At 45.2% G+C, this 26,558-nt stretch overlaps 1 long non-coding RNA gene across 1 annotated transcript in view; it reads right to left on the bottom strand.

The window, feature by feature from the left end:
* LOC141264349 (uncharacterized) overlaps positions 1-20,875 on the bottom strand; it is a 160,684-nt gene extending 139,809 nt beyond the window's left edge. Inside the window, exon 1 of the long non-coding RNA XR_012319899.1 lies at positions 20,741-20,875. This is a non-coding gene — a long non-coding RNA (uncharacterized lncRNA). The remainder of the gene's footprint in view (positions 1-20,740) is intronic.
* Between the last annotated feature and the right edge of the window lie 5,683 nt (positions 20,876-26,558).

Raw genomic sequence — 26,558 nt, 5'->3', positions numbered from 1 at the left:
ACAGACACTACCACAACTCTCCCCATTGGGGTTCAGAATCTAGATTCCCTACTAGTAGGTCTTTTGTTGTACAGGGGGAAGCCAGAGCACCTGGAGTAAACCTATGCAAAAACAGGGAAATAGGAGAATTCTACAACACTCTCTATCCCCTTCTCCTTTAACAGTTACTTTTTTTATTATTATTATTACAGTTGTAAAAGTCACTTGTCAAAGTCACTTGTCAGATTCACTTGTCAGAATCACTTGTCAAAATCACTTGTCAGAATCACTTGTCAGAATCACTCGTCAAAATCACTCATCAAAATCACTTATCAAAATCACTCGTCAGAATCACTTGTCAGAATCGCTTGTCAAAATCACTCATCAGAATCACTTATCAAAATCACTCGTCAGAATCACTCGTCAGAATCAATCGTCAGAATCACTTGTCAGAATCACTTGTCAGGCCCCATCTTGGTGGAGTCCTCAAAGTTTTGGAGGAAGACACTGTTGTCAGACATTCCTGACCACTCATCAGCTGTTATGTGGGGAGGTTGACCAGAATACCGACGGGCGTGTTGAAGCTGGTATTCAACAACTGCCTTCTGCTGCTCACAAATCCTTCCCAACATATGCAACGTTGAGTTCCAATGCGTGGTGACATCGCAGATCAGTTGGTGAGCTGGAAGCTGCAAACGCTGCTGAAGCACTGCCAGGGCGGTAGATGCAGTAGCTGACTTTTTGAAATGGGCACACACGCGGCGTACTTTCACAAGCAGCTCAGGCAGATAAGGGTAGGCTTTGAGAAACCGCTGAACCACTAGGTTGAGCACATGGGACAGGCATGGTACATGTGCGAGGTAGCCAAGCTTCAGAGCCGTCACAAGGTTCCAGCCATTGTCTCACATGACCATGCCTGGTTGTAGGTTCAGCGGTTACAGCCACAGATCTGCCTGCTCTGTAACAGCTTTCAACAACTCTGCAGCGGTGAGCGGTTTGTCACCTAAGTATATTAGCTTCAGCACAGCCTTTTGCTGCTTGGCCAAGGCAGTGCTGCAGTGCTTCCAGCTTCCGACTGATGTGGTCATTTCGGATATGGAGGCTGAAGAAGAGGAGGAGGTGCAGGAGCTGTAGAATGTGGGTGCAACTCTGATTGACCCAAGGCCCACAAGCCTCGCCTGCACCATGGACAGGGGATTGGCATGCATGCACTACAGTTAAACAAGCAGTGCTGTCACCCACAGACATTGTTGCTGGACACTGGCGTTCAGCCTAACTGGTCGTGTTCTTTACTGACATGTGCCTGAGCATGCTGGTGGTGGTCAGGCTGGCAGTTTTGCTGCCCCTGCTAATGCTGGCATGGCAGATGTTGCAAATGGCCTTTTTTGTGTTAAGTGGACAGTCTTTAAAAAAGAACCAGACTTAGGAAGACCTAGCAGTTGGACTGGCAACTTTCCTCATATTGGTGTTTTGGGGAACAGTTGCCCGCCTTGTGTCTGTGGCCACCCCACTGCTTCTTCCTACCTGTTCTGGTGCTATGCCTCCCTCCCCCTCTGTGCTGCTGTCCTTACTATGCATATCACCTTGCCATGTTGGGTCAGTGACTTTATCATTCACAACCTCATCTTCCATGTACGCACCCTGGGCCTACTCCTGACTTGCTGGAAATTGTGTCTCATCATCATCATCCACCTCTTGCGACAGTAATTGCCCTTTCCCAACGTCGCTTTTGTGTGACAGTGGCTGCTCAAATATTTGGTCATCGCTACATGTGAATTCCTCTTGGCTCTCTTGAAGCAGACCGAGCGAAAGACCAGAATCTATAAATGGAAATGTGAACAGCTCTTCAGACTGTCCAAGTGTGGGATCACTTGTCTCCAGGCGCTCCGCATGGTGGGAGGAAGGAGGATCAGGATGAGGAACATGTGGTCCAGACTCACGGCTACTGAGACTGGACCATGTGAAAGACAGTGTGGTGGTGGTGGCAAATTGACTGGAAGCATTATCTGCTATCCAACCAACAACCTTTTCACACTGCTCTGGCTTCAAGAGTGGTGTCACGCGGCCCCCTAGAAAGTGGGACAGGAAAGTATGTGGACATGATGTTGGTGTTTGTTGTGCTCCCCCAGCAGGCACAATTTCATCTTACCCACGGCCTCGGCCTCAGCGTGCGTCATCAGCATCACGTCCACTTCATTGTCCCTTACCCCGCTCCTTGTCCATTTTAAATGGAGTACAATATTTTGCAGCTAGCAAAAAAAATCTGGATTAATATCAGAGTATTTGATGACGTCTGATGACCAATTCTTTTGCCCAGTGAGGATATACCGATGCTATTGGTCAGCGAACAATTGTGAATGTATTTTTGACATGCAAGTAGCAGACTTTAAATGGAGTATAATCTTTTGCAGCTTGCAAAAAAAAAATCAGGATTAATACTACAGTATTTGATCATGTCTGATGACCAATTCTTTTGCCCAGTAAGGGTATACCAATGCTATTGGTAAGTGAACAAGTGCGAATATATTTGTGACACACAAGTAGCAGACTTTAAATGCAGTATAATATTTTGCAGCTTGCAAAAAAATCAGGATTAATATTGCAGTATTTGATCACATCTGGTGACCAATTCTTTTGCCCAGTGAGGGTATACCGATGCTATTGGTCAGCAAACAAGTGTGAATATATTTCGGACACACAAGTAGCAGACTTTAAATTTAGTATAATCTTTTGCAGCTTGCAAAAAAAAGGATTAATACTGCAGTAATATCTGACCACCTGAGATGATGGACAAGTTTCTCTGCTTCCACAATACAGCAATGCTATTCAAATCAACCAAATCTGGCTGTATGCTGATAAAAAGCAAATGGAGCAGTAAAAATTTTGTATTATATTGCTTTTCAACAAAATTAGCAGGATTAAGAGCAATTAGAATATCATTAGCCCTGATATCTAGGGCTAGTGATAGGAATTTCAGCAGCAGAAAGAACGTGCAATGGACCATATTCTGTACTATACTAGCTCTCCACATACTCTGCCTAAGTAGTGCTATCAGCAGGATTGATATTTTCTTCAGAATTAGTACTTACAGGGACTGTTAGAGTAGATTTATAATAGTGGTGTGGAATCTCTGTTTGAAATAACCGCTAATTCTCTCCCTCACTCAGCAGCACCTCTCCCTGCTCTGACTGTTTATTGGGTAGACTGTGACAAGCATAGGGTCCCCGGGTCTTATATAGACCTGATGACACAATGCGGCCAGCCAATCACTGTAATGCCATAATCAACATGGCTACAGCACTACAGTGACTGTCAGATAATCCCTGCCTGTCAATTGGCTGCCTAAAATGCGCCCAACATGCGGGGCAGGGACTCGAGCTCCCGCCCAAACATTAAAAAAATACTCGCCGGATAGCGAGTATCTCGAGCACTGTGATGCTCGGGCGAATAACGAATAGTGGTGAGCATGCTTGCTCATCAATACTAATAAGCTCTTTTTCAGTTCTTCCTTTTTTTATTTTTTATTTGTTGTCTAATTCCGAGATTCCACCCGACACGCAGACTTGCCTGGGTCTCTCATTCCTTCACTACATTTATTTATTTAATATTCTGCATCTAAGGCTTTGCTTAGGTCAGACTTTTGCCACAAGCACTTTGATCCTGTGATGCAAAATCGTCTTAGTTGACATTTTTCCAAATGCTATAAAGAGGTATTTTAAAATAATTGACAGTGCTTATTGAATGAAACATTTATTTTTCATAATTTGTATTCATGTGACCCTTAGTGCTGCTGCTATTTTTACTGCTGGAAGGAAGCACTGTACAGAATCAGTCTCCTTTCCCCTCTGGCAGCTTAAACTATAATTACTTATTATTTAACCTGTAGAAAAAGTCTATTTAGCTATAATGCAATTAAACTGCAGAGGGTCTGATCCTTTTCTGACAACGGAGCCAGAAAGATATGCATGCTCAGTCACGATGAGCAAAGGGACTAAGCATGCATGTGTGACACCCCAGGGGTCTGGTTGTCACAGTGATAGAGATATTACGTCTGAGAGCAGGTGGGAGGTCCTTTGGTCAGGGATCCTGTGCATGCCACACCTCCTGCCCAGCCTTAGGAGGGGAAGAACTTCCCCTGTATAAACCCGGGGCTGAGGCAGGGTTAGTGAGTCCAGGAAGAGTAGAGACAAGAGCAGCATAGGAAGCAGCAGAGTCACAAGGAGTCAGGGGCTGGCAGCTAAAGAGCTCGCCCTGACTAAGAAGATTCTTTACCGGACCCGGAGTCCGAGGCTGTGGGGACTAACTTCTACCCAGCAGCAGAATCCGTCAGGCAGGGGATTTCAGGTCCCCTGGCCCAGAAGCCCGAAGGCCCGGTCACACGCGTGGGACCAGCACCGCCATCGTGGAGCGGAAGCCATTAGAAGGCCCCGAGTCACCGGCCATACGGGTGAGCACCACACGGTACACTCAGGGACGTGGGCTACTTACATCAGCTTCTAGCAAGGTAGCCAGAAGAGTACAGTCAGATTGGGAGGCCTACAACTACGCCTGGCCAGGGGAGATCCCATCTGCTCAAGGACTGACCAGGCCCCGTTCGCTAGCAAGTACTCCGGGAGGGTCTATCGTTGTTACCAGTAAAGACCCTGAACGCTACCATACCGTCTCTGAGTGGTTCCTGCTACCCCCATCATCCACGTCGGCTGCCCTGAGGCCATACCCCTCCCGTTGGGGGTTATACTATCACGCTGCACCATCCTTCCACCGGCCTCCGCGGTCTGCCCTGCAGCAGCAGCCCCCTGGCTGCATTCAACGGGTGGCGTAGTCATCAAACATTTTCTACCGCTAACAGACTGCCGTCCAGTTTGACTCCCTGGGCACGGACCGGGTCACCGCCACGAGACTACAACCCTAAACAGATCCAGCTCCGGGTAAGCTCCCGCGTGCGCAACGCAGCGCAACACAGGCCCAGGGGCGCGTCAACTTTGGCGTAGTCGGCAGGATCACGTGCCCGCAACCACCGGGTACTGCGTGCCTGAAAAGCAAAGACTGTTCAAACTTACCAGTGGTGAAGATTCCCGCCATCGGTGAAGTTTCCCGCCATCCGGCGCCATCTTCAGCCTTCTTCCCGCCATCCGTGGAGTTTTCCCGCCATTGGACGCCATCTTGAGGACGCCGCGCGGGAAGAAGAGGGGCGTGGACTCCGAAAGCGCGCGAGAACTGAAGCCCCGCCTCACGTCCGGACGTTGCGTAAGGTCCTGGAAGGAGCCCAGCAGACGCCGACGTCACAGGAGCGCGACGGAAGGTCCTCAACCCTGACGATCCACTGCGGAGCCGCGGCCTACGGAACAGGATCATCGCAAGGTAGGCCACGGTCCACTAGGGGGGAGGAAGATGTCGGATACGGAGGGGAGCTCCACTGCCTCAACCCCCGCCAGCGCTACCGCTGTTGCAGTTATGCCCTTCACCATGCCCTATATCCCGGGAGCAGCTTGGCTACCCCAGTACTCAGGGGAGTCACATACCCTGCATGACTTTAGAGAAAAGCTGGATAGCCTCTTCCAGGTGTACCCCCTCACAGAAGAGCAAAAAGTGAGCATCCTGGTGGCCCAACTAACTGGGGCAGCCAAAAGGGAAGTAAAATCCTGGCCACCTGGGAGGAAGACTGTCGCAGGGATACTAACCCGGCTGAAGGACACCTTTGATACCCGCACCTCAGCCGAGATTAAACTTAGATTCTACGGGTGCAAGCAGCGAGCGCATGAGAGTATAAGGGACTATGCACTCAACCTACAAGAGGCCCTGAGGGCCATTAAGCAGACCGACCCTAATGGAGTGGGAAACGAGGACAGGCTGTTGACCGAACAATTTATAGAGGGTTTATATTGCAATGCCCACCGCACCCAGTTGCGGGCAATGGCCTTACAGGACCCTCATCTAGAATTTGCACAGTTCAAGGACAGAGCCATCCGGGTGCTCCGAGAACCGGCACCAGGTGGCGTTGTGACCCACAGACGCCCCACTACCACTTACTACCAGGAGGCGGCGCCCTTGTCAGCAGGGCCTGTGGGAGCTGATGCGCAGGCTTTGGACAATGACCCGGCTCCAGACCTACACCATCAGGTCCAAGAGCTAGCTAAAAGCGTTGCTGCGCTAACCCGAACTGTGCAGTCTTTACAGGTTTCCACTCCAGGGAAGATCCAGCTGGCATCCGGACCGGAGGACATCCCGTGGCGTCGACCAAGGAGGACCCCACCGGCCAGAGGAAGACCCAGTGACCGATACAGCGAGGACGGACGACCCATCTGCCGCCGCTGCAATCAACCCGGACATATGGAAAGGTACTGTTCTTTAAACGGGCACAACCTGGGGTAGAGGGCCAACCCCCAGGAAAAAGATCACCAGGCCCATCGAACTGGCGCGACAGATATGTGGGAGGACGTCCAGTCTTGCCTGTGATACTGGATGGCATTCCCATGAGTGCCCTACTGGACACCGGGTCACAGGTCACCACCATCCCGTACGTGCTCTTCAAGCAGTACTGGAATGACTCGGATATTACCCGCTACCCTGACGACGACTTGAGTATCATCGCCAGCAATGGTCAGCCCGTGCCACAGATCGGATTTAAAGAGGTGACCATCAAAATTGGTAGAGTCGAACTGGCCGCACAGGGACTGATCATTGTAGATATTGACAAACATGAGAGTCACCCAAAAATAACTCTAGGAACTAATGTAATTGAAAATTGTCTTGCAGAGGTGATTTTCCTTTTACAGCAGGTTGCCAAGAATGCCAGCTCCGGCGAGCAGCGGGTGCTCCAGAAAGAGATCCGGGCACTGATGCAACGGCAACAAGTGGAACTCTCCGGCGGTGAGATTGGTAGCGTAAGAATGTGTGACCCTTTTCCTATTGCCATGCCCCCAAAAAGTGAAATGATGATTTGGTGCCGGGCAGCTATTGGTCTGAGAGGTAGAGATTACCAGGCAATGGTAGAACCAGTTTACTCAGACAGTAGGCCCACCATTTTGACAGCACGGGGGGTGGTCAATGTACGCCATGGGAGGGTGCCCGTTCGCATAATAAATATCGGGGAGAGGGAAGTGTACCTGCCCCGGTATGCCACGCTGGCCAAATTATATACCACTAATCAAAATTCTATACAATCTGTGGAACCCTTGCCTCCATCTCACCCGGAGGAAGGTAACGGCTCTAAGAAAGACATGGAGGACTGGTGTCAGCAACTACATCTGGGTACTGACTCCACTCCCTCACACCAGAAACAAGGAGTCTATCGGGTGGTTCAAGAGTATGAGAGAGTGTTTAGTAAACACCCGTTAGACTTCGGGCGAGTCAAGGGGGTAGAACACCGCATCCCCACGGGAGATCATCCTCCCATAAAAGAGAGGTATCGACCCGTACCCCCTGCACATTACCAACACGCCAAGGGGATGCTTAGAGACATGAAGGAGGCTGGGGTAATCCGGGATAGCTGTAGCCCCTGGGCAGCCCCACTAGTTTTAGTCAAAAAGAAAGACAACACCATGAGGATGTGTGTAGATTACCGGAAAATCAACCGTATCACACACAAGGATGCGTACCCCTTACCAAGGATAGAGGAGTCATTGGCTGCTTTAAGATCTGCTAACTTCTTCTCTACCTTGGATCTCACTAGCGGGTACTGGCAGGTTCCTGTAGCAGAGGCGGACCGGGAGAAGACCGCATTCACCACCCCGATGGGACTTAGCGAGTTCACCTGCATGCCGTTCGGACTCTGCAACGCCCCAGGAACCTTCCAACGATTAATGGAGTGCTGTCTGGGCCACAGAAACTTCGAGACGGTCCTGTTGTACCTGGACGATGTCATCGTATACTCCAAAACTTATGAGGACCACCTGAAACACCTGGCGGAGGTGTTCGAAGCTCTGGCGAGTTACGGCCTAAAGGTGAAACCCTCCAAGTGTCACCTCCTGAAACCAAAGGTGCAATACCTGGGACACGTGGTGAGCGCTGACGGAGTGGCTCCCGACCCCGATAAGATCACCGCAATCAAAGGATGGCCAAGCCCTTCCAGCGTAAAAGAAGTGCGGCAGTTCCTAGGGTTGGTAGGCTACTACCGAAGGTTTATTCCCGGTTTCACCAAAAAGGCGGCGCCTATGCAGGACCTCCTGATAGGCCAGTCCCGGAAGGCCAAGAACCAGAAGCCGCCCTTCAAATGGGAAGAGCTAGAGGAAGAGTCCTTCCGCCAGCTGAAGATGGCCCTCACGGGGGATGAAATCTTGGCGTATCCGGACTATAGCCAGCCCTTCATCCTCTACACCGACGCCAGTAACGTCGGGCTAGGAGCCGTACTGTCCCAGATTCAGCAGGGGAAAGAGCGAGTAATCGCCTATGCCAGCCGAAAACTGCGACCCACCGAAAGGAATCCCGAGAATTATAGCTCATTTAAGCTAGAGTTCCTGGCCGTGGTATGGGCAGTCACCGAGCACTTTAAGCATTACCTCGCTTCTTCCCGGTTCACCGTATACACGGATAACAACCCGCTGACACACCTGGACACGGCAAGACTCGGTGCCCTGGAGCAGAGGTGGATGGCCCGTCTGTCCAACTACGAGTTCACAATTAAATACCGGGCAGGGCGCTCCAATACCAACGCGGACGCCCTGTCCAGGATGCCCAACCTGCCGGACGGAGGAGAAGATCCGGAGGGACTGGAAGAAGTTGAACTCCCTGCGTTCCACCGTCATGGGACTATCCAGTATTCCCACCGGGTAAGGAGTAAGCAGGCTGCTACGTTGAACCCCTTACCTCACTACAACTGGGCGGAAACGCAAGACAGCGACCCTGCCGTCCGACTGGTGAAGGAGATGCTGACTCGCCCGGAGGCTAGCCTGGAATCAGACGCTCCAGAGGAAGCCAAACAACTATGGGCAGAGAAGAGTCGACTGTTCCTTTACAAGGGGAAGTTGTGCCGCAGAATGGTTAACTCCAGGACGCATGAACTACTCTGGCAAGTAGTGGTGCCAAGAAGAGACGCAGCCATGGTGATGGAGGCATACCACGACGGAGCTGGACACTTCGGGTGGAAAAAGCTGGAGTTCCTGCTGCGCGAGCGGTTCCACTGGGTAGGCATGAGGGGAACCATCGAGAAGTGGTGCAGAGACTGTGGCCCGTGCAATCTGAGAAGGAAGGACCGTGCCAGCCAGAAGACTCCCCTGCAGTCCATCGTCACCCGGCAACCGTTGGAACTGGTAGCCTTGGATCATGTAAAACTGACCCCCAGCAGAAGTGGCTACGTCTACGCGTTAACCATCGTGGATCATTACTCCCGGTTTCTGGTTGTCGTCCCCGTCAAGGACTTAACGGCTCGAACAGCAGCTAGAGCCTTCCAGCAGCACTTTTGCTGTCCACACGGGTACCCGGACCAAGTGCTGACGGACCAGGGACCTGCCTTTGAAGCGGAGGTCTTCCAGGAATTCTGCAATCTGTATGGCTGCCGGAAGATAAGGACGACACCCTACCATCCGCAAACTAATGGACTTTGTGAGAAAATGAACCAGGTGGTAATGGATCTTCTAAAAACGTTGCCCCTGGAAGAACGCAGTCTGTGGCCTGAGAAGTTGCCCGATCTGGTGGACCTATACAACCACATCCCGGTAGGTTCCACCAACTGTACCCCGGCTTACCTAATGAGGGCAAGACCTGGTAAGTTACCTGTTGACCTGGAAATGGGAGTCCTGACGCCCGAGGACACTTCACCAGAAACAGACTGGGACACAGAGAGGCAGCAGCAGTACCGGAAAGTACAGGAGAGCGTGGAGCGAAGTCTCTGTCAGGCTAGGGAAAGACAAGAGAAGACTTACAACCAGTATGCTCCCGCTGTTCCCCTGGTACCCGGAGAGCAGGTCTTGAAGAGGAAGAGACGGCTCCACAAGTTGGACGACCAGTGGGAGAAGGACCCGTACACCGTACTGCCCTCAAGCCACGAGAACCCGAAGGTCTGTACCATCAGTAAAGACGGAGGGGAAACCACAGCCATTGTATCCCGGGACCACCTGAAGAAGTGCCCCGAACAACTGAGGAACCCTGAGGAGGAACAGGAAGACCATCGACCCGTGGAAGAAAGGGAAGATATGGTAAGTACCGTGCTCGGGGACTTCCCTCGGTCTTGGACTCAAGTCAATGGTGCAGTTGTGGTACCCGTACTCACCTTCCTCCAACCATCATCCCAAGAACCTACGGAGCAACGGGTAGAGCTGGAAGAGCAGCCGGTCCAGGAGGCAGAAGACTCCACCCAAGCGGAACAGGAGAATCCACCCTCTGCTTATAGTGAGCCTGCCGTACCCCTAGTGAGACAAAGAGCCGGTAGACAGCTGCCCAGTTTACCCTTGACAGCTCCTACACCCTGTAGTTCAGGGCCAGACAGTCAGCTCCGTAGGTCCACTAGGGCCACTAGAGGCCAGTTACCCGCACGTTGGAGGATCTAAATGTTTAAGTTGTTTTACAATGTTTACCTGTTTATTGTTGCTTGTGTGTAATTTTGTGTTTCTAGTTGTTTTTAGGAGTCTTCGGTGGATTTACCGGGAATCCTTTGTATATAGTTGGAGCGTAACCCAGGATGGACTAGAGACTGTTAAGGACTCGGGGTAGGACAGACCCCTACCTGGTTACGTCTCCCTGTGTTGGTGAAATGGACACCTTTGCTTTTCTTCAAAGACTGCACCCGGTTGCGGACATCCGTGACCATCTTATTGTGTTTCCTTATTGTATTTTATTGTTCTTTGATATACCTTGTTATATTTTTCTAAAAAGTGTTTAGTCCCGGAGTACTAAATTTCACTAGGGGGGAGTGTGACACCCCAGGGGTCTGGTTGTCACAGTGATAGAGATATTACGTCTGAGAGCAGGTGGGAGGTCCTTTGGTCAGGGATCCTGTGCATGCCACACCTCCTGCCCAGCCTTAGGAGGGGAAGAACTTCCCCTGTATAAACCCGGGGCTGAGGCAGGGTTAGTGAGTCCAGGAAGAGTAGAGACAAGAGCAGCATAGGAAGCAGCAGAGTCACAAGGAGTCAGGGGCTGGCAGCTAAAGAGCTCGCCCTGACTAAGAAGATTCTTTACCGGACCCGGAGTCCGAGGCTGTGGGGACTAACTTCTACCCAGCAGCAGAATCCGTCAGGCAGGGGATTTCAGGTCCCCTGGCCCAGAAGCCCGAAGGCCCGGTCACACGCGTGGGACCAGCACCGCCATCGTGGAGCGGAAGCCATTAGAAGGCCCCGAGTCACCGGCCATACGGGTGAGCACCACACGGTACACTCAGGGACGTGGGCTACTTACATCAGCTTCTAGCAAGGTAGCCAGAAGAGTACAGTCAGATTGGGAGGCCTACAACTACGCCTGGCCAGGGGAGATCCCATCTGCTCAAGGACTGACCAGGCCCCGTTCGCTAGCAAGTACTCCGGGAGGGTCTATCGTTGTTACCAGTAAAGACCCTGAACGCTACCATACCGTCTCTGAGTGGTTCCTGCTACCCCCATCATCCACGTCGGCTGCCCTGAGGCCATACCCCTCCCGTTGGGGGTTATACTATCACGCTGCACCATCCTTCCACCGGCCTCCGCGGTCTGCCCTGCAGCAGCAGCCCCCTGGCTGCATTCAACGGGTGGCGTAGTCATCAAACATTTTCTACCGCTAACAGACTGCCGTCCAGTTTGACTCCCTGGGCACGGACCGGGTCACCGCCACGAGACTACAACCCTAAACAGATCCGGCTCCGGGTAAGCTCCCGCGTGCGCAACGCAGCGCGACACAGGCCCAGGGGCGCGTCACATGCCCACCAGCACTGAGCTCATCGGGTGGAAATGCACATTGATATGCACTTTCAAAATGAAGTAGCATCATACTATGTAAATAGATGTCATAAAACTCAACCACTGAAGAAGTTGGTTTTCCCAGCAATACATATGAGGTTTTTATTTCCTTCATGTTCCTTTTGACTGACCTGCACTATTTGGTAGCTTTTTATACCACATGATATTTATTTAGGTTATTCCAGCTCATGGTGGTTTCTCCTTAATTGTTTAATTTCTCCTTCATCTCTGTTTGGCTCATTAGCTACAATGTGCTTGCTACACTAGGTTATAGTATTTAAATATTGGTGGCGTCTGACATGAGTGGTAGTATAACCTGCTGTATATATGTTTTTATCTGTGTCTTCTACATAGTCTAATTTTTTTATACATTTAAATACACTTTAACAATTTTCCATATATTTGATAATTCGATGTGCCTTGTTTGCACAGTATATAGTTTTTATATTACATTGCTTAGTTTTCTTACACTGTTTATAGTGGCACTCTAATTTTATGTTTTGTGGCGCCTACCTTGGCTTTCTTTCATAAAAATGTCATAACTCTTCACTAGATTGTTTTTTAAGATGTCAACACGAAATATTAGCAAAAGTTTAGAAGCCACATGGACATATGCAGCAAGTCTAGCTGCAATATTAGATTGTAGTTGAAAAAATTACATTACAATTGTAGTACAACTGCAGTATATAAATATAGTGAAAGAACTTCAGTAAAAACAGACGCTAATTGAAATGCTGGATATGACTAAAACAGTTAGTAGAATGAAAATCTATAAATTTGCAATACAATTTAAAAAAAAACATGATATAAAAAAATTGATCTCAACAACTTCAGTAAAAGGAATTGAATGTCTTTAACTAATACTAACAATTTTTAAAAGTATACATTAGAAAAAAGTAACTCTATTATAAAAGTTTCCATGCACAACTTTAACAATTTACGTCAAAAGATTTTCTAAAATGCCAAATTTTTCCTTATGACTTAAAGTAAGAATACACACGATATAGACACAGCTACGGCTGGATATTACTTAGTAAATTTGGGCAACTTCCTATGTTGGGCAACTTCCTATGTTGAGTAAAGACTTAGAAAAGATTATCTCCTCAATGGATGACATGAAAGGGTAGCCATTTTAACTGACACTGATGAGCAAAAGGGTAACACAATATGCTGAACCTTTGACTTTCAGGTTCCATATCTCACCATCCACTACTGCTTTGTTTGTGAGACTACCAGCATTTTATAGACAACCATCTTGGTTATCTCATACATATATGTAACTTGTAACTATTTTGCATATAATTAGTTATTCTTGTCATGTCACTGCAATGCATGTCATTGCATTGTTACTGTTTTTTTTCTGTATACTACAAATTACAACCTGTTCTCACATTCTCCAATAACTCAGTCTGTTATTAGGTTGATTCCCAAGCAAAAGGTCACTGGTTTGAATTGAGGAGCAGCCATGAAGAAGATTTCACAGGAAAAGAGAAGCAGCATCATCCATCTCATCGATAGGGGACTCTGAGCCAAGAAAATTGCTAAACTGCATCATGTTAGTGCTATGGCAGTTGGAAGAATACGATATAAAGTTTTTCCATTCATTCAAAAGCCAAGAGGTGGATGTCCAAGCTAAATATCGGAGTCAACCAGTTGGCTCATTTTAAGGTCAATCGGGTCTTGCGCGAAAAACACGGCACTGGAAGTGGCTCAGGTGCTTTATTATTACAATGCAAACTCATGCATTTGTTATTACAATGCAAATTATTGTGAGATCACAGACATCCATACAAGCACTGTGCGATGCACATTACACAAGTGTGGCTTGGTGGCCCGAAAAAAATGAACAAACCAACTTCAATATCGTCTTAAGAAGCATTGGCGTAAGTTTGCAAAAAAGTACAAAAAGTGAACAGTAGAAGTTTGGAAAATGTTGATTTAGAGTGATGAGCTGAAAGTCAGGAGTCTAGACTCTGGTGGGTGCAAGAAAAAGGGGCTAAAGAATTGAGAAATTGAAGGAACTGTCACGTTTGGTGGAGGAAGCCTGATAATATGGGGTTGTTTCAGTGCCAAAGGCCTTGGATACTTGACCAGGATCGATGGTGGTCTCAATGATGAGCTGTATGTGAGTATTCTACAAGACAAGTTACTTCATACACACGAGTACTATTGTGGCGCCCCTGAGGGTTCAGTCGCCACAGAGGTGCTGCACCTCACCCAGAGGTGTGGTGTCTCCTTCGATCAGGTAAGGAGAGAGTGCTTCCCGGAACCCCAACACCTGCATCCAACACTACACTAATCCAGGCCGGCTGGAAGGGTAAGGTGCAATGTGTTTTCCTGCTGAGCCCTGTCCCTGGCTGGAGTGGGGGAAACCCAAAGGTAGGGGGAACCAGTAGTGGGTGTGGGTGAAGGAAGAAGTTTAGGGGAGCACTATAGAGTGAGATATAAAAAGGGAGGCCATCTTAGGGTGGTAGAACAGAGAGATTAGTAAGAGGGAGAAGTCAGTCAGGGAGCAGAGTCTCTTTTGGAGCTCTGCTCCAAAAGTAGGGCCCAGTCCTAGAGGCCCAGAAGGGAGCAGAGGAGTAGGCTCCGATCTAAAGAAGGGATCCCAGGGGGTACGGCGAGTGCGGGACAGCATCCGTACACCCCGAATCTGTCAGAAGACAGAGGGATCGTAGGCCGCAAGAAGGGGACCGGCCCCTGGACCAGTCGTGTAACTCCAAGTCTCGGCTGGAAAAACCGGAGGCTTCTGGCTTATATAGTCAGTTGCCGAAGTCTCATTCTAATCTCCGTGAGGGTCAAGCAGGTCTGGAAACTCCAGCAAGACAGGAGGGACCTCAGAGCACCCGAGCGGGATTGAGAGTGGGGAAGCGCAGGGCAGGAGGGAGAAAGACCCAGCGTGAAGACGGTCTAGCTAGGAACACAAGAAAGTGGATTTCCGTCAGGTGCTCCTAATCTGCCTGAGGAAGAGCTGAAATCCTGCCTGGTGAACGCAGCGTGATGTGGGAGGCTGGCACCCGTACAGTGCACCAGTGGAACTGTCATAAGAACTGTGAGTAAAAACTCGGATGACTGCACCGTACTGCCTCCGTCCATTCTCTCATCTGCGCCCTCTTGCCTCCTGGCACTACAACGCCCAGCGCAACTCACACTACCTACACTGCCGTGGAGCTAGCTCTACCTGTGGAAAGCCACACCATCCCTGCTGCCGTAACACCAACTCCAGAGGACTGTTCCGCAGCGGCAGCTCCCTTTAGCCGCATTCCACAGGTGACGTCACGAACACTTTACAAATCCCCTATAAATATTCCCCTTTTTGTTGACCGCCCTGGGCCATGGACTGGGTCAGCCACCGTGATATCCCCCACCGGCATCCAGAGGCCCCGCTGCCGAGTGCCCCACGGCTCTGGGGGCGCGTCACTATCATTATGAAAATGACGACATAGTGTTCCAGCAGGACAGCGACCCAAAGCATACATTGAGATTGGCGAAGAAATGGTTCAATGACAATAAATTAGAGGAGCTGGATTGGCCCCCACAGTTCCCAGACCTCAACAGAATTGAACACTTGTAGGTAGAGTTGAAGAGAAAGTTGTATACATACCTAAGTGAGTCAACCAGTATGCACCAACTTTTGGAATGTGTAGAAGAGACCTGGGATCAGATTTTGGACCAAGACATGCTTGAATCAGATTGAGAGCATGCCCAGAAGGAGTGATGCAGTGTTGAAAGCCAAAGGTGAATTTACAAAATATTTACAAAATAATAAAAATGTAAATTTAGATTTTTAGGAGCAAAACAGTAACAATGCAGTGACATGACATGAATCTGCATAACTAGTCATATGCAAAATAGTTGAAAGTCAAATTTATGTATGAGATAGCCAAGATGATTGTCTATAAAATGATGGTTGTCTCATATTCGAAGCAGTAGTGGATGGTGAGATAGGGAGCCTGAAAGTCAAAAGTTCAAAACATTGTTACCCTTTTGCTCATCAGTGCATACCTTTAGATTCAAGCTCAATAAATATTGAATATGTTTGCATCATATTAAAGTAAAATTTTGAGGTTTTTCAAACTGGAGAGAGACAGAAGTATACTACTACTGTTGCTAATTTGTGACATTTGGGGTGCACTAGGTCATTGATTCACTTTGTCTTTATTATTGGGGCCTTCAATTAGAAGCACCTGCATTACTAAGGCCTCTATCTACAGTACAGACCAAAAGTTTGGACACACCTTCTCATTTAAAGATTTTTCTGTATTTTCAGGACTATGAAAATTGTACATTCACACTGAAGGCATCAAAACTATGAATTAACACACGTGGAATTATATACTTAACAAAAAAGTGTGAAACAACTGAAAATAAGTCTTATATTCTAGGTTATTCAAAGCAGCCACCTTTTGCTTTGATGACTGCTTTGCACACACTTGGTATTCTCTTGATGAGCTTCAAGAGGTAGTCACTGGAAATGGTCATCCAACAATCTTTAAGGAGTTGCCAGAGATGTTTAGCACTTGTTGGCCCTTTTGCCTTCACTCTGCGGTCCAGCTCACCCCAAACCATCTCGATTGGGTTCAGGTCTGGTGACTGTGGAGGCCAGGTCATCTGGCGTAGCACCCCATCACTCTCACTTTTGGTCAAATAGCCCTTACACAGCCTGGTGTTGTGCTTGGGGTCATTATCCTGTTGAAAAATGATGGTCCAACTTAACGCAAACCGGATGGAATAGCATGCCGCTGCAAGATGCTGTGGTAGCCATGCTGGTTCAGTCTGCCTTCAATTTTGAATAAATCCCCAACAGTGTCACCAGCAAAGCACCCCCACACCATCACACCTCCTCCTCCATGCTTCACGGTGGAAACCAGGCATGTAGAGTCCATCTGTTAACCTTTTCTGCGTCACACAAAGACACGGTGGTTGGAATCAAAGATCTCAAATTTGGACTCATCAGACAAAAGTACAGATTTCCACTGGTCTAATGTCCATTCCTTGTGTTCTTTAGGCCAAATAAGTTTCTTCTGCTTGTTGCCTGTCCTTAGCAGTGGATTCCTAGCAGCTATTTTACCATGAAGGCCTGCTGCACAAAGTCTCCTCTTAACAGTTGTTGTAGAGATGTGTCTGCTGCTAGAACTCTGTGTGGCATTGACCTGGTCTCTAATCTGAGCTGCTGTTAACCTGCGATTTCTGAGGCTGGTGATTCGGATAAACTTATCCTCAGAAGCAGAGGTGACTCTTGGTCTTCCTTTCCTGGGGCGGTCCTCATGTGAGCCAGTTTCTTTGTAGCGCTTGATGGTTTTTGCAACTGCACTTGGGGACACATTCAAAGTTTGCCCAATTTTTCAGACTGACTGACCTTCTTTTCTTAAAGTAATGGTGGCCACTTGTTTTTCTTTACTTAGCTGCTTTTTTCTTGCCTTAATGCAAATTCTAACAGTCTATTCAGTAGGACTATCAGCTGTGTATCCACCAGACTTCTGCACAACACAACTGATTGTCCCAACCCCATTTATAAGGCAAGAAATCCCACTTATTAAACCTGACAGGGCACACCTGTGAAGTGACTACCTCTTGAAGCACATCAAGAGAATACCAAGAGTGTGCAAAGCAGTCATCAAAGCAAAAGGTGGCTACTTTGAAGAACCTAGAATATAAGACATATTTTCAGTTGTTTCACACTTTTTTGTTAACTACAGTGCCTACAAGTAGTATTCAACCCCCTGCAGATTTAGCTGGTTTGATAAGATGCAAATAAGTTAGAGCCTTCAAACTGCAAACGAGAGTAGGTTTTATGAACAGAAGCATAAATCTTACAAACCAAAAAGTTATGTTGCTCAGTTGAATTTTATTAAATTTTAAACATAAAAGTGTGGGTCAATTATTATACAACCCCTATGTTTAATATTTTGTGGAATAACCCTTGTTTGCAATTACAGCTAATAATCGTCTTTTATAAGACCTGATCAGGCCGGCACAGGTCTGTGGAGTTATCTTGGCCCACTCCTCCATGCAGATCTTCTCCAAGTTATCTAGGTTCTTTGGGTGTCTCATGTGGACTTTATTCTTGAGCTCCTTCCACAAGTTTTCAATTGGGTCAAGGTCAGGAGACTGACTAGGCCACTCCAACACCTTGACTTTTTCCCTATTGAACCAGGCCTTGGTTTTCTTGGCTGTGTGCTTTGGGTCGTTGTCTTGTTGGAAGATGAAATTACGACCCATCTTGAGATCCTTGATGGAGGAGCGGAGGTTCTTGGCCAAAATCTCCAGGAAGGCCGTGCTATCCATCTTCCCATGGATGCGGACCAGATGGCCAGGCCCCTTGGCAGAGAAACAGCCCCACAGCATGATGCTGCCACCACCATGCTTGACTGTAGGGATGGTATTCATGCAGTGCCATCCAGTCTCCAAATGTCACGTGTGTGGTTGGCACCAAAGATCTCGATCTTGGTCTCATCAGACCATAGAACCTTGAACCAGTCTGTCTCAGAGTCCTCCAAGTGATCATGAGCAAACTGTAGACGAGCCTTGACATGACACTTTGAAAGTAAAGGTACCTTACGGGCTCGTCTGGAACGGAGACCATTGCGGTGGAGTACGTTACTTATGGTATTGACTGAAACCAATGTCCCCACTGCCATGAGATCTTCCCGGAGCTCCTTCCTTGTTGTCCTTGGGTTAGCCTTGACTCTTCGGACAAGCCTGGCCTCGGCACGGGAGTACACTTTCAAAGGCTGTCCTGGCCGTGGAAGGCTAACAGTAGTTCCATAAGCCTTCCACTTACGGATGATGCTCCCAACAGTGGAGACAGGTAGGCCCAACTCCTTGGAAAGGGTTTTGTACCCCTTGCCAGCCTTGTGACCCTCCACGATCTTGTCTCTGATGGCCTTGGAATGCTCCTTTGTCCTTCCCATGTTGACCATGTCTGAGTGCTGTTCACAAGTTTGGGGAGGGTCTTAAATAGTCAGAAAAGGCTGGCAAAAGAGATCTTTAATCCACACATGTGAAGTTCATTATTCTTGGTGCCTGAACTACTTCTTAATACTTTAGGGGGACCAAACAGAATTCTTGTGGTTTGAGGGGTTGAATAATAAATGACACTCTGAATTAACTTTTTACGTTTTAAAAAAAAAAAAAAAATTTGCTGCAGTGCATTTCCCACTTCCAGGCTGATCTACAGTACAAATGTCACAATGCCAAGTTAATTCCGCATGTGTCAACCAGCTAAATCTGCAGGGGATTGAATACTACTTGTAGGCACTGTATATAATTCCACATGTGTTAATTCATAGTTTTGATGTCTTCAGTGTGAATGTACAGTTTTCATAGTCATGAAAATACAGAAACATTTTTAAATGAGAAGGTGTGCCCAAACTTTTGGTCTGTACTGTACATGGCTACAGTGTCCTATTTTGTGACAACCACAATTTATATTAGTAGACAATAATATTTTGGCTAATAGTATACACAATGTAGTGCAATACATGGTGATGCCAATATACAATTTCTGTTTGCTGATTTTATTTCACTTTAGAAGTAAAAATATATATAAAGAATATATACAGACCTGCTCTAGTATCAAAATATGTAACGTATATGTACCCAATTCTAAAGAATAGAAAAGGAGATGTCAGCTGCATAAAAAACAAATTTATTTAGAAAAATTATAAAAATTAGATAAAAAATTATTTATAAAAACAAAAGGTAAGTTTTGGGCAGATCCTGATGGTCCTAAATAAAGTGCAGGGTGCTTCTTAGTATTGCAGTGGTTTGTTCTACATCTCCTCTTCTATTCTCTAGAATTGGGTACATATACTTTATATACTTTAATAGTAGCGCAGGTCTATATATATTCTTTATATATTTTTTTTACTTCTATTTACCCACTAGACAACTGTGGTAGTTGTCTCCCTCTTTTTATTATTTATTAATAAATAATAAAAAATAATACAACCGTTTCAACAGACAGTTGAAGATAGAAGTAAGCATCGCTTACTTCCTACATTCTTTATTCGTGGATATGATAACAAAATTGCTAACAATATTTGTTTTTTTTACCTTGGATGGCCAAATTATATGTCATATATCTAACAGTATGTCAGTGCTGGGCAATGCTCTAATACTATGCAGAAGGACAAAATATGCTCTGAAGTATTGATATTATTTATGGCAGCATTAAAAAGGGTTTTGAATCTAATTGGTAGTATGTGAATAACCAAAACACTATCAATCCTAAGAACTCAATGTGAACAGAGGCTAAGGGGTGCAGACAAGTGCACACATTAAAACTCTTAGCTACACGGAGCAAGCTCTATTTTGTGTAGAACATCTGTAGTTTATGACACAATTAATGATTTTGTATCACCTTGATGAAGAGATCAGCACGGTCTAATAACACATAGGTGGTTCTTGTACCTAATAAAGGTATTTAAACCTTACATGGAACATATATTTTTTGCATCCAACATTGACATCAGAAATGATCCTTCATTACATATGAAGGACATACTGACCATGCATTACTAGTTAAGTTTACCACGAACTGAAGCTTTTGTGCACTGATTCCCATTAGCCAGTCAAAGAGCGAGCTTCAACAATAGACCTAAATACATACAACCTTCGCATTAGGTGTGATTTTCAAAGACACCAACAAACCTCTGCGAGTAGGGAAACAGTTAAGTGACTACAATTTGCAGGTTCCTTTGCCAAATATGCTGGCACTCAAAATCTATTGGAAAAAAATGTACCTTTTCGTGCAATTTAATTAACCTTTCACCATAACAAGCTCTTATGTTACCAAGTTGAAAAAAAAGTTAATTTTACATAAAAGTTACATTTCTATGTTCAGGAAATTCTTAACATTGTATAATAATAGATTTGGTAATGTCAACACTTACATCCCATAGGTTAATGAAGATAATCCAAGTGTTTTAAATGCTCTTAGTAGCATTTTATGTTATCCGGCGTCTTCTGTGAAAGGGCTGCAATAAGCAGTTTAATGTGACCGAGCAGGCTGTCAGTACAATGCTAAGCAATGCAGATAGCAACATTTAAGCAGTGTGGTTTTATGATAATGCAGAGATAAAATATGTTTGCTTTGTATTTGATAATGATAATTGTGTTTGGATTAAAATGGAGTACGATTTTAGACATTGCCTCTGCCGCTACATGCTTTCTTTAGAGTCCACTGTGCACACACAGTATTAAGCCATTGAACTTAGTTGAGAAAGTATTTTTAAGAAGGACATTTTCTATTCTTTCTTACTAAAGCTTAATTTATCAAAGTTACCCACTGAAACCTTCTCAGTCAGTTCTCTTTCAGATGCTAACATTTCCTACCCATAAGCCAAAACATTTGTCCCACAGCCATCAAATAAAGATAGGAGACTGATGAGGGTGATTGATTTGAACGGTAATTTGAATGGGGTATGTTGTCCACATCCTTTTAGTGATGCCACAATGACAGGTCTGACGACTTTCCATGATGTATCACCAAGAGAAACAGAGGGGGATACATTTAACAAGTTCCATTGCCCTTTATCACATTTGTCTAATTACATGCAAATAAAGCAAACTAAATCTAGCTTTAGGCTGAAGGCTTTAAGACACTATCTGTAGTAATTAAATTCGACAGATTCCGCAAGAAAAGAATAAAACAATGACCTGCTTCAGCTATAAAATACCTTCATTAAGTGACACTTTAATTGAAACATTTTAATGAAGATGAAATTGATCATCGACATGTTGTCTTTTGGACAAAATTATTCTATTTCAATATAAATGTTTTAAATGTTTAAGACAGAAGTACAGTTTCACCCTTAGAATTATGAGATATTTTACCATCACTTAAAAATAGTTTTGTCTGAAACCTGTGTTTTTGCTCTCTACTTGATTTTCCTGTGTGTACTGAAGAGATTTTTATACATATTTATTTCCGCTTTGGCACTGCAATATTTTCTGCACAGTGCAGAAAATATTGCAGTGCCAAAGCGGAAAAGTGGAGTCCTTTCCTAAGTATGTCCTGGGTCAGACGAGCATTTATAATAATAATAATCTTCTTATTTAGCGCCAACATATTCTGTAGAGCTTTACAATTCAGACAATTTGCAGAAATTATCATCACTGGGGCTCACAATCTACATTCTCTATCAGTATGTCTTTGGTGTGTTGGAGGAAACTGGAGAACCCAGAGGAAACCTATGCAAACATGGGGAGAACATACAGACTCCTTGCAGATGTTGTCCTTGGTGGGATTTGAACCCAGGACCCCAGCACTGCAAGGCTGCAGTGCTAAACACTGAGCCACCATGCTGCCGTGCTTCTTGGGTTTCATCTAGAAAATTCAGATGATTTTCAACCTTAGTGACATCCTTGTGCCATTTGAGTGTTTGAATTTTCCCTCTGTGTGATATCTATATGGAATCTATTTTTCATCCGCAATTATCCATCAACATTTTAAAGTGTACAAATACAGTTTTCTAGGTTAATGGTAGCAATGCATCCAGTAAAATCTGATGCAATAAGGATGTTTCATATAAGATTAAAAAAAATTTACGCAGCCATAGACTTGAACGGGTTAGTCTCATCTTATACTGTTGAAGCGAGAAGTTTACATACACTATATAAAAAGACACATATCCATGTTTTTCTCAATATCTGACATGAAATCAGAATAAACCTTTCCCGTTTTAGGTCAATTAGGATTACCATAATTTTTAATATTTGCCAAATGCCAGAATAATAAGAGAGAATGTTTTAAGGTATTTTTATTACTTACTGCAAAGTCAAAAGTTTAAATGCACTAAGATTACTATGCCTTTAAACAATTCTGGACTGCCTATATGATAATGTCATGTGTTTGGAATCTTCTGTTTTTTAGCAACATCTGAGTTAATTAGAGACACACCTGTGGATGTATTTTAATGCACACCTGAAACATTGCTTCTTTGTGCAGCATCATAGGAAAGTCTAAAGAAATCAGCCAAGATATCAGAAAGAGAGTTGTGGACTTGCACAAGTCTGGCTTATCCTTGGGTACGATTTAAAGATACCTGAAGGTGCCTCGTTCATCTGCACAAACAATTAAACACAAGTACAAACAAGATGGGAATGTCCAGCCATCATACCGCTCATGAAAAAGAGAGGTTCTGTGTCCTAGAGATGAACGTGCTTTTGTCCGACATGAGCATATCAACCCAAGGACAAAAGCAAAAGACCTGGTGAAGATGATGGCGGAAGCTGGTAAGATTGTGTCTATATCCACAGTGAAACGAGTACTGTATCAACATGGGCTGAAAGGCCACTCAGCCAGGAGGAAGCCATTACTCCAAAAGAAACATAAAAAATCCAGATTAATGTACAGGAACAAAGACCTTCATTTTTGGAGACATGTCCTGTGGTCTGATGAAACTAAAATTTAACTTTTTGGGCATAATTAATGACCATCATTATGTTTGGAGGAAAAAGGGAGAAGTTTGGAAGCCTAAGAACACCGTCCCAACTGTGAAACACGGGGGTGGGTGGCAGCATCATGTTTTGGGGTTGTTTTGCTGCAGGAGGGACTGATGCACTTCACAAAATAGATGGCATCATGAGAAAATAAGATTATTTGGCGATACTGAAGCAACATCTCAAGACATCAGCCAGGAAGTTAAAGCTTGGGCGGAAATGGGTCTTCCAAATGAACAGTGACCCAAAGCATACTGCCAAAATGGTAACAAAGTGGCTTAAGGATAACAAAGTCAATCTTTTGGAGAGGCCATCACAAAGCCTTGATCTCAATCCTATTGAAAATGTGTGGGCAAAGCTGAAAAGGCAGGTGCGAGCAAGGCAACCTACAAACCTGACCAGTTTTGTCAGGAGGAATGGGCCCAAATTCCGACAAACTATTGTGAGAAACTTGTGGAAGGATTTTCCAAATGTTTGATCCAAGTCATTCAGTTTAAGGGCAATGGTACCAAATACTAATGAAATGTATGTAAACCTTTGACTTTGCAGTAAGTAATAAAAATGCCTTAAAACATTCTCTTTCTCTTTCATTAGTCTGGTATTTGGCAAATATTAAAAACTATCCTAATTGGCCTAAAATGGGAAAGTTTTTTTCTGATTTCATGTCAGATATTGAGAAAAACATACATATGTGTCTTTGTATAGTGTATGTAAACTTCTGGTTTCAACTGTATATGGAAGAGAATAGTGCATGCTACAATTATTTTCACACAGACAATTAATAAAATACTCTGCAGTGAAAAACGAAGGAACTGCAAATCATAAGGCACATGGAGATGCGTAATCAATGTTTATTCAGAATATCTCATATACATAGATTACACCACAGTCAGTATAGACAAAACATAACATTTAAGCTAAATACCCTTCATCAGACATGCCTGCTGTGGTAAATGCTCTCAAAATTAGAAAGGTCCAAGATTTGGAATGGATTTCTCCAGAACAAGGAGGTACACCAGGACTAGGGATTTTGTAAAGGGATAGGTGTGTGTCAACCTATACAAAGTCATGCCATCCAGCAAGGGTGTGCCACCTACACCACTATTGATTACTAGAAGAACTGTTACCTGAACAGCCCTATTAAATTGCATTGGTCAGTGTTGGACAGCACACACTGTTTCTATGCCAGTATGAACCAACTCTTAGGCCACGGCAGTATCAGTATTTGGTCAGTATTCGGTCAGTATTTTTTCTCAGGAGTGGGAGTCAAAACCAGAAGTGGGTGATAAATGGAGAGTTAGTGACTTGTTTCTATTACACCTTTTCTCTGATTGTTCCTCACCTGGTTTTTACTCCTACTCCTGAGAAAAAATATTGACCAAATTCTGATAGTGGGGCCATGGTCTTAGTCTCACAATTTATATTCTTAAACATAAATATAGATAGATTTTTACTAGAGATTAGTGAATTTATTTGAATGGAATTGAATTCTACTCGTTTTTATAAAAAAAAAATAGTATTTTTGAGAATACAATTTTTTGTAAATTCGCTTTGCACGGATTCAGCAAAATGTACAGTTTGTGCTGTTCATAGCAGTGCATCAGTACTGCTATGCATCACTGAAATCATAATCTTCTATGAACGCCAGCTACATGATGGCTTTCACAGGAGGATCATCATTACAATCATGGAGGTTTTGAGTAGACGAACGTCACTCATAGCAACCCATCAGCACCTCATGATCACATCACGGACGTGCCGACGAATGCATGGAACAACGCACCCTCTGCTGTCATGTGTTAAATTCCATTATCAGAGATTAACAGTGGGATTCAACTGGTTAACAGCCGCGGGCAGAGCTCCACTCCACCCACAACTGTTAAAGGCACAGGATGGCTGATTAAATCAGCCATTATCAGCAGGGAAAGATGTGGGCTTGGTGAGTGAGCCCACAACAAAGTCAGAGAGATGGTGTGTGACGTACAAGAACATCATATGTTGCGAAGGCGTTAATAGTGTATCTCAAACAACATATTGAAATTAACTGTAAAATTTAATTTTTTTGTGCAGTGATACCACTAAAAATATGAAAAATATGATTATTATTTATAAGGTGGAATAGTTTGTATACATTTAGATTAGATGCGGCTTCAGTAGTGCACTCGCTATTATTCATTGTACATATTAATGATATTGACAATATTATTAATAGCGTTGTTTCTTATTTTGTGAAAGACACCAAAATGCATAGTATAGTGCAGTCTATGGCAGATGTTTGTAAAGTGTGAGCTGACTCTGACAAACTGAGGATTGCACTTGGCAGATGAGGTCTAGAGTGGAGGTCTAGAGTGGATAAATGTACAGTTATGCATCTGGGTACTAACAATCTACATGCATCTTATGTCCTAGGATGGTTATGTGCCCACGTAGCAGATTTGATGCAGAGCGTTTTTGCCTCTCTCTGGCAGAAAAAACTCAAGCAGATTCACATGCGTTTTCTCTGACAGAGAGAAGCGTTTTACATGCCTTTTTGCATGCGTTTTTTCAAGCACTTTTCCAAGCGATTTTGAGCATCACTTGGAAAAGTGCTTGACAAGTTGATCACACAATATAAATCCATGCAACCGGCATGGATTTATAATGTGTGAACAACTTAGATGCTTTAAATTCAGCATCTATAGTAAAATAAAAAGAATTAAAACGTTAAAAATAAAAAAAAACTGTATATTCACCTCTCCAGCGGCCCCCGGTCTGCTCCAGTCTGCTCCCGGACGCATCTTCTCTCTTAAGTGTCCCGCAGTGTACTGTCAGGACCTGCGGTGACGTCATTTCATCAGCTGATGGTCACACGACCATCACCTGACCGCCGACGTAAGCCGTCTCGTGACCATCAGGTGACTAAATGACGTCACCGCAGGTCTTGACAGTACACTGCGGGACGCTTGAGAGAGAAGACGAGGCTGGGAGCAGACTGGAGCAGACCGGAGGAGACCAGGGGCCGCCGGAGAGGTGAATATATAGGTTTTGTTTATTTTTAACTTTTTTATTTCTTTTTTTCACCACTTGGTAGCTGGGATAAAGAGGAGTTGTAGTCTCCTCTTCATCCCAGGTACCACAGGCACCGTGATTACGCTGCAGCGTAATCGTGGTAGAAATGGTCATGCTGCGTTTTGCAAACCAATGCGAATTCGGCGCGCATATTAGCGCATCATGTGCACAGCACATCCGAATTCACATTGCTTTGCATGGCAGACTGTTTTACAAGCG

This window comes from Phyllobates terribilis, unplaced genomic scaffold (genome assembly GCF_046119375.1).
Source record: "Phyllobates terribilis strain yellow unplaced genomic scaffold, ASM4611937v1 Scaffold_4__5_contigs__length_816908805, whole genome shotgun sequence".
Lineage (NCBI taxonomy): Eukaryota > Metazoa > Chordata > Amphibia > Anura > Dendrobatidae > Phyllobates > Phyllobates terribilis.
The sequence above is the reverse complement of the archived record's forward strand: the minus strand, read 5'-3'. Positions and strand labels throughout refer to the sequence as shown.